Here is a 7,268-nt window from a genome sequence, read left to right as displayed (position 1 = left end):
TACTTTTGGGGAAACACAGGGGTATTGCCGGGGGGGGAGCCCGATGACGTCGCTTCCAAGCTCCCCGCGCGCCCCTCGCCTTCGCCTCGCCGCGGCGCCACTGCCTCTTCCCCGGCTTGGTCCGAAGCGAGCCGAGCGGGCGGCGGCTTGCAGCAAAGGCGCTCGTCCCAGCAACCGAGTCCTGCCGAGGCTCGGCTGCAAGCGGCCAGCGAGGCCGACCGGCTCCGAGGCGAGCGGCCGGAGCTGCGCCCTCCTTCGCCCGCCTCCTTTCCAGCAGGCAGGCGGGGCTGCCCAATTGCGCAGAGCGGCTCCTCCCCTCCAGACACACGCTTCCCTGACACGCGTCTGTGGCTCCACGCGTGCACGCCGCTTGGAGCCCTGAGGTTGAACTTGGAAAAGGGCTCACGAGGCTCCTGTCCCGCGGCTGCCCTTCTGGACTCTGGGGAGATGCCTTCGGGAACGCGACCCTTTCAATTTTTTTCTAGTGTAAGACATACCCCGAAAGTAAGACGTAGTGGGGCTTTTGGGGGTAAAAAGAAAGTAAGACACTGTCTTACTTTCGGGGAAACACGGTATTATTTATTAGATCTGTATGCCGCCCCTCTCCGTAGTGATATCCAATGCATCACTTGCTAGTCCTTCAAATGATGACTTGAGCCAAAACGAATATTAAATATGACTTCATCAGACCTTCACTCATCTTTATTGTGCCACAGTAGTCTTATTTCATTTTAGCTTCAACACAAATGAGTACAGTGACCTTTTTAGTAGTACAGTGGAACCCCGACATAAGAGCTGCTCTACTTAAGAGCAACTCGAGATAAGAGCTGGGAGGGGAGAGATATTTTTGCTCTACTTACAAGCCCAAATTCGAGATACAAGCGCCAAGGAGCTGTCTCCTGAAGCCAAACGCTAACTTCCGCGTTCGGCTTCAGGAGACAGCTGCGAAGCGGCACACGTGTTTTAAAAGGTTGCAGCCGGCCTGGGGGGCTCGGGGGGGGGGTGCTTGCAGCTTTCTTTCTTGCTCTTTTTCTTTCTCTCTTTTACCTTCCCTTCCTCTATTTCTTCTTTTCTTTCTCCTTCCCACCTTCTTCCCTCCCTCCCTCCCTTCACTCATTCCTCTCTTACTCTCCCCTTTCATAAGTTTCCTTGCTTCCTTCCTCTGTTCCTGTCCCTTCCCCCTTTCTTTCTTTCTTTCTTTCTTTCTTTCTTGCTCTTTTTCTTTCTCTCTTTTACCTTCCCTTCCTCTATTTCTTCTTTTCTTTCTCCTTCCCACCTTCTTCCCTCCCTCCCTCCCTTCACTCATTCCTCTCTTACTCTCCCCTTTCATAAGTTTCCTTGCTTCCTTCCTCTGTTCCTGTCCCTTCCCTCTTTCCTTCCTTCCCACCCTCCGTCCATTCATTCACCCATTCCTCTCTTGATCGCTTAAAGCCGGTCCCTGGTGCAAAAAGGGTTGGGGACCTCTGTCCTACAGGATTGGGTGGCAGAGAAGTTGAACATATGTAAATTTAAAAGTTTAAGAAAGTTTACAAGTTAAGTGAAAGAAATTTCATTATTCATTTATATGTACATGTACATTTCTTCATTAAAAACATGTCTTTCTGCATAATTTAGACTAACTTTGTGAGTTTTTTGTGGGCTGGAACCAATTAAAATTATTTACATTAATTCCTATGGGGAAAAGTTGTTCGAGATAAGAGCTGCTCGACTTAAGAGCCCAGGTCCGGAACGAATTAAACTCGTATCTCGAGGTACCACTGTATTTGACCTGAATTTTTGAAGTCCACTAAAAATGCAGAGGAAAAATTTGGGAATAGTTAAGCTTCAGCTGTACTGAAGTTGAATTTGGATATACAGTATCACCGTCACATTATTTCTGAATTATTTGAAGGTTTGAGTAACTAACTGCAATCCTTACTTGAAATATGCTGTGGTACTTGTGAACCTGTTTTGAAAAAGAAACATAGCTCAATATTTAAATTGCTGTAATTAATAACAGAAAATTGCAGTCTCCTTCCTAATTTTTCTATCAACTGTTCTGCCGGCATGTGCCAACTTTTTTTTTTTTTGCAAAGAAAAGAATATTACATGACCCGGTTGATCAGAAATTATGGTTACCATAGGAACTGCAAAAGTCAGTGATCATATCACAAAGTTAGAATGCAATGGGTTTGCTATTAATGTTGCCTATATTTCTCAGAACAGAAATGCCTGGCTAATTTTTGCAAAGCAGTTTCTCAGGGAGGAAACTCAGTAGAAAATGTGTTTAAATTTATTTCTGCATGAGAAATGCGACATTTCTCTCAGGATTTTATTAGTGATGGATAAAAACAACATGTAACTTTTAATGGTATGGCTGAAAAATCAAATTCTATCACTGACAAAGCCAGAAAAAAGAGAGAGGCTTTTTTGCTTTTTGTGGCTATAACAACACATACAGGTAGGAAGCAGTTAATGTATTCCACCTAAATATGGAATAAACCATATACATTTTTAAGAGTCAGAGGAGGTGGCCTGTCAAAAAACCTCTATCATTTGGAAGCTAACTCAGAAAAATGATAGGCTAACATTTTGAGTATGCTATTTTTATACCACCGGTCAGATATTTTAGTCCTCAAACTGTGGATAATGGTAACCAGGCACGGGTGGGCAGCAGGCAGGACGGGGTGGAACGCAGTTCCATCGGCAGAAATGAAGATGCATGTGCAGCTCCAGCTGATCTCCGGCTGTCACTTCATGGATTACTGGTCTCAGCTCAGCTCTCCTTTTCCCCCCTGCTGCTGCGTCTCCGCTTTTTTCCTCTTTCCTCCTTCCTGGCCTCGGACGAGCTTCCCTCTCTCCTGTCCCGCTCCCCTCCAGCCTCACGCAGCCACCTCCCACCTGAGGTGCAAGCAGAAGTCGTGGGTGGAAGCGGCACTGGCAGCATTTATGCTTCTGGCAGCACCCATTCACCTAGCTAGCCAGCCTGAGGCAGGGGGTGACCCAGGAAGGAGAGCGCGGGAAACGCGAAGCAAATTGTCACGCCAGCGAGCAACATTGGTAAGGTTATAAGTCGAGGTCTTAACAGTTCACTTGAACAATGATGATCGTTCAAGCCCATCCCACCTAATCACATGGACGACAAGCCACTCCTACCCAGTGATATTACCATTAAGCCACACCCACAAAATAAGCCACACCCACAGTGTGGCCATAAAATTTTTGGCTGCCCATTATTGTTGCCAGGTAATGGTATACTTCAAAAAGCAGCAACTGGTCAATCATGTTGGGAAGCTAAGCAAGGTCACACCTGATTAGTACGCGGCTATTATTAAGCTATTGATTAGAACTGTGAATTTGAGAGGGGAAATCCCAGAATGTATTTTAGCAGGGAAAACTATATGGATGTATCCATTAAGTCACAAGAAGTTTACTTCAAGAGAGCTGTTAACATTTTTATGGATGTCTATGGAGATTCTCAGTCATCTAGTTCAGAGGTCCCCAACCTTTTTTGCACCAGGGACCGGCTTTCAGCTAGACCAGTTTTCCATGACCCGGTGGGGGGGGGGGGAGGAGCTAGCTGTCAGCGGCGCCATAAAAGGGGCGATCAAGAGAGGAATGGGTGAATGAATGGACGGAGGGTGGGAAGGAAGGAAGGAAAGAGGGAAGGTACAGGAACAGAAGAAGGGTGCAAAGAAGCAAAGAAAGGTGTGAAAGGGGAGAGTAAGAGAGGAAGGAGTGAAAGAAGGGAATGAGGGAGGAAAGAAGGGAGGAAGGAAAAGGAAAGCAAGAAATGGAGGGAGGAAAGGAAAGGAGGAAAGGAAGGAAGGAAGGAAGAAAGAAGGAAAGAGGGAAGGGACAGGAACAGAGGAAGGAAGCAAGGAAACTTATGAAAGGGGAGAGTAAGAGAGGAAGGACTGGAGGGAGGAAGGGAAGAAGGTAGGAAGGAGAAAGAAAAGAAATAGAGGAAGGAAAGGTAAAAGAGAGAAAGAAAAAGAGCAAGAAAGAAAGAAAGAGAAAGAAAGAAAGGCAACTTCAAAGAAAGGCTCACTGAGCATCTCTCACTCTCTCTCTCTTTCTATCCCTCTTTCTTTCTTTCTCTTCCTTTCTCTCTCTCCTCTTCCTTTATCTCCTCTTTCTCTCCCCCCTCTCTCCCCCTTTCCCTCTCTCTTTCCCTCTCCCTCTCTTGCTATCTCTCCCCCCTTTCCCTCTTTCTCCCTCTTTCTCTCTCTCCCCCCTCTCTTTCTCTCTCTCTCCCCCTCTTTCTCTCTCTTCTTCTCACTTTCTCTCTCTTGTTTTCTTTCTGTCTCTTTTGCTTTCTCTCTCTCACTCTTTCTCTCTTGTTTTGTTTCTCACGCTTTCTCTCTCTTGTTCTCTCTCTCTTGCTATCTCTTTCTCTCCCCCCCTTTCTCTCACTCTCTCTTTCTCACTTTCTCTCTATCTTGCTGTCTGTTGCTTTCACTCACTCTCGTTCTCTCTCCGTTCTTCTCAGCGGTGACGCGCGCACGCCCTGCCCGCCTCACATTTGCCGAGAGGACTTTCGCCCCGGGCTCTCAGCAAGGGGGTTTGCATGAGAGGCGGGGCCGGCGGAAGGTGATATTCAATGTCGGGGGCGCACGGGCGGTTTTGCGCGCGCTCCCTATCTCCCTGCTAGCCCACTCGGAATACGTATTCAAAATAAGAAAAGCCTTTGCCGGCGAAGGCTTTTCTTATTTTGAATACAGTATTCCGAGTGGGCTAGCAGGGAGATAGGGAGCGCGCGCAAAACCGCCCGTGCGCCCCCGACATTGAATATCACCTTCCGCCGGCCCCGCCTCTCATGCAGCCCCCTTGCTGAGAGCCCGGGGCGAAAGTCCTCTCGGCAAATGTGAGGCGGGCAGGGCGTGCGTTCCGGGTGCGGGAGGAGCTGCGGTGAAAGGCAGGAGGTGGCAGAGGAGCAGAGGGGGCAAATCGGGCGGGCGGTGGGCAGCGCGGAAAGGCCGAGGGGGCCCTGGCGCCGCGGACCGGCTGAAAACCCCCAACGGCCCGGTCCCGGTCCGCGGACCGGCGGTTGGAGACCCCTGATCTAGTTGATGCTTGTCCTAAAGGCTTTCCCCACCCCAAAAGGCAACTGGACTTGGTTTTTTGTTGAAGTGTTTTATTTCTCATCCAAGAAGCTTCCTCAGTTCTCTTCTTCTGAAAATCAAAACATCTCGGAAGGAAAAACAAAGAAAGTCCAGTTGCCTATTGAAAAAGTACCTTTGGATTTTTATGGGTGTTTAGATAATATGGATGTTTAGATAACCTTGCTACCTGATAGAATGGTTAAGGGAATGGGCAATGTCATGTGTTTTTATTTAAATTATGGTATTTGAAACTAATATGTATTAAATATAAGTTGCAAACTTGTGGCTACATTGCATTAATAGTTCTTCTATAAGAACTATTAATTTATTCATTTATTTTTGTTCACTAAATAAAACCCTTTGGAATACTCTTCATTGCACTTCATTACTATTTTTCTAAACATTCAAGATTTTTTTTCTTCTGTTAATCCCATCCACTTCTGTACCAATTGCAGACTTGCTAAACCAGTGGCGTCAAACTCAAGGCGCCTGGGGTGCTTAAATCTGGCCTGTGGGGCCAGCCTGGAAATAGCAAAGGACTGGCTTGTGGTGCCTCTGGCAGCCAAAACAGGGTGAGGGAGGCCATGCATGCCCCCCCTGTGCCCCATTTTCAGCCTGGATGGTCTCCTGCAGCACTCTGTCAGCCAAAATAGCTGGAGGTATAACAAGCAGGAAGAGGGAGATTGTGATCCCGCTGTATAGAGCACTGGTGAGACCACATTTGGATACTGTGTTCAGTTCTGGAGACCTCACCTACAAAAAGATATTGATAAAATTGAACAGGTCCAAAGACGGGCTACAAAAATGGTGGAAGGTCTTAAGCATAAAACCTATCAGGATAGACTTAATGAACTCAATCTGTATACTCTGGAGGACAGAAAGGAAAAGGGGGGTATGATCGAAACATTTAAATATGTTAAAGGAGAGAAGAGATTTTAATAGGGAAGTGAACACAAAAACAAGGGGGCACAATCTGAGGTTAGTTGGGGGAAAGATTAGAAATAACGTGAGAATATATTTTAATGAAAGAAAAATAGTAGATGCTTGGAACAAACTTCCAGCAGACGTGGTTGGTAAATCCACAGTAACTGAATGTAAACATACCTGGGATAAATATATACCCATCCTAAGATAAAATATAGGAAACAGTATAAGGGCAGACTAGATGGACAATTAGGTCTTTTTCTGCCGTCAGTCTTCTATGTTTCTAAGTAAAATGGGACATGAGGCCACATGACTCCCCAGTGCCATTTTCAGCTTGGCCAGCCTCTTGCAGAACTATGCCAGCCAAAATGGGGTTCAGGGGCGCCTGTGCCCCATTTTGGCCATCAGGATGCTGCAGGAGGCATCTATTCCATCTCCCCCTGGCCGGCCCGCGGAGAACTGATCTTGCCCTCAAAGAAATCTAGTTGGACACCCCTGTGCTAAACATTCCCTCCATTCTTTATCATTAATGAATCCCACACCCAGGAGTTCAATCCTGACTGGTTCAAAGTTGATTCAACCTTCTATCCTTCCAAGGTTGGTAAAATGAGGACCCAGATTGTTGGGGGCAATATACTGACATTTGCAAATTGCTCAGTGAGTGCTATAAAGCACTGTGGAGTGGTATCTAAGTGCTATTGCTATATATAATGGGTAGAGGACCCAGGACCATATTTGTTGGATGATATCTTGAGATCCTTTTCATCTGCTAATGAGCATTCAAATATGACTTTCGAGGAATTAGGCTCTTAATTATCATGTCATCCTACCTATATTAAATAGATTGCTAATCAGTATGCCCTGGGGTAGCTGTGAAAATGCTTTGCTGAAGTCAGAATAGATCATGTCCATAGCAATTTCAGAATCTATTAAGGCACATACCCAATCAAAACTGTCTTGCAAGACTTGTTTTAATTAATTAGTATTAAATGAATCAAGATACTAGCTGGAATAAGAAAATATGAATGCGGTCTCTATACATAAAAAATAATTACTATCATGTGAAAGGTTTTTTAGTCCATTACTATTTCACATAGAAAAATAATTGTACACATGTGATGAGGTATCGGCTAATGGAGGAGCCCAGCCTTTGAATCTGTGAGTGTGTGCAGAATTATCTTTTAAATTTCTAGGAGGGCAGAATTTCAGAGGATATTTGGTATACAGACTCATGAATGAGGACTAAATACATCCAGGCAG

This window comes from Erythrolamprus reginae, chromosome 1, assembly GCF_031021105.1.
Source record: "Erythrolamprus reginae isolate rEryReg1 chromosome 1, rEryReg1.hap1, whole genome shotgun sequence".
In the NCBI taxonomy this organism is placed as follows: domain Eukaryota; kingdom Metazoa; phylum Chordata; class Lepidosauria; order Squamata; family Dipsadidae; genus Erythrolamprus; species Erythrolamprus reginae.
Note: the sequence above shows the minus strand (reverse complement) of the source record.